The sequence below is a fragment of the Coffea arabica genome, chromosome 8c (genome assembly GCF_036785885.1).
Source record: "Coffea arabica cultivar ET-39 chromosome 8c, Coffea Arabica ET-39 HiFi, whole genome shotgun sequence".
NCBI classification, from domain to species: domain Eukaryota; kingdom Viridiplantae; phylum Streptophyta; class Magnoliopsida; order Gentianales; family Rubiaceae; genus Coffea; species Coffea arabica.
In genome coordinates this window covers 14010837-14012695 of record NC_092325.1, presented here as the reverse complement: position 1 = coordinate 14012695, position 1859 = coordinate 14010837, and positions in this window count along the sequence as shown.

Here is a 1859-nt window from a genome sequence, read left to right as displayed (position 1 = left end):
TTGTATTATGTGATATTTTTCAAATTTTTGGTATTCTCATCTATTAAAATGTCAGTTTACAACGTAGTTGAATTTTGATTATTAATTGCCCGAATATCATTGGGCTAGCATTAAGTGTGAAACTTTGGAGTGGTGACGTAGAATTTAATCGAAAGATGAAATCTAGAACACGTAGAGACTATAAAGAAATAGAAAAACGATAGGATAATATTGGTTGGGGGAAATCTAGTTAAAGATAAGATGTCGCATGAGGATGCGACACATAAGCGAGTAGGTGAGGTGGTTCCCTTACCACACTTTAAAGAAAGAAACTAGACTTGAGAGTTCATTTTTCTTTCTTCCTCCTTGAGCCACCCGAAATTTAGAGAGAGAGAAAGAGACTTGAGAGCTCTCCATTTCCTTCTCCATCTTGCTCTTGATGATCACTTGGAAAACCATCAACCACCATATTTTTCTTCTCCTTCTTCTTCTTTTCTTGATTGAGCCGAGAGAGAGAGAGAGAGAGAGAGAGAGAGAGAGAGAGAGAGAGGGGGAGAGAGAGAGAGAGAGACAGATAGAATTCGGGAGAGACAGAGAGAGTTCGGGAGAGAGAGAGAGAGAGACCAAGGGAGAAGGGACACCATCCATCTTGCTTCTTGAAGAGTTGTGGAAGAAATCACCAAACAACCTGGAAGATCTTTGACCTTTCTTGAAAAAAATTGAAGGGGTGAAACTTGGAAGGAAGTTTTGAGGTTGAATCATACTAGATCTAGTTCGATCTTGAGGTAAGAACCGAAAACCACCCTTAATCTTTAATTTCTAGCCACGATAATGTTAGATTCACTTGATTTAAGTAAGATCTATGGTAGATCTATTAAATTTCTTGAAGTTATACCACTAGATGTTCTAGTGGCTAAAATACTAGCATAGCTCTTGAATTATTGGTTGGATTTTGTGAGACCCCCAAATTTTACTTGTCTTTATAATTCTTATGTGAACTCACTTACCTTTGATTCTTGGTTGCTTTAATAGTTGAATTTGAGTCAAGGGAGTGAATTTTGTTAAGAAAAGTTTCATAATCTCAAGTTGTTAGAAAATCTAGAAATTTTCATAGGAAGCTCTGTGCAGCTTTGGGAAATTGGCTATAACTTCGTATAGGAAAGTCGGAATTGAGTTCCGTTTGTTGTGTTTGAAACTAGACTCATAGATCTTCCTACGGTGTAAAATATAGAGTTTGATTCAATCTCTATAAATTCCAGAAAATTGGCAAAGTTGACTGAAAATTCTGCCCTGCACCAGTAAACATAGGAATGTTGTAGTAGCTTATGGCTCAATTTGGACCAACTTATGACCTGAATTTCTTTGAGGTGTTTTCTAAAGATAATTAGCATTTGAAGTCTAGTTTTTAACGTGCTGATTTATATGAATTTTTGATATTTATAATTCAAGTTATGATTTTTCTAAAGGAATGACATAAGTTAGGGGTTTTTGTGCATACTAGGGTTTTTAGTGTGTTTTTGGTGCATTTTGGTAGTGTGATTAATCGGTATAGACTGTGTACTAAATTTAGTGGTTAAGAGTGAGTTTTATATAAGAGAAAGTGTGTGATTAGAAGTGATAATAATAAATTAGTGAATCATAAGTTAAAACACGAGTACGCGCGAGTTAAGGAAAAAAGGGTTGAACCGATATGTACCGTTTGCTACCGATTGAGTGCAATATTTGAACACTACTTTTGTAACGGCCCCACTTCTCCCTAGGGTGTACCCCAGGGTATCGGCGGACCGCCTGCCCAGCTCTCGCCGGGACTCAGTCAGTCGCTATAGGAGAAGACAATAAAGTCCATAAAACAAACGAAATATCAATAATTTCAAACTTAA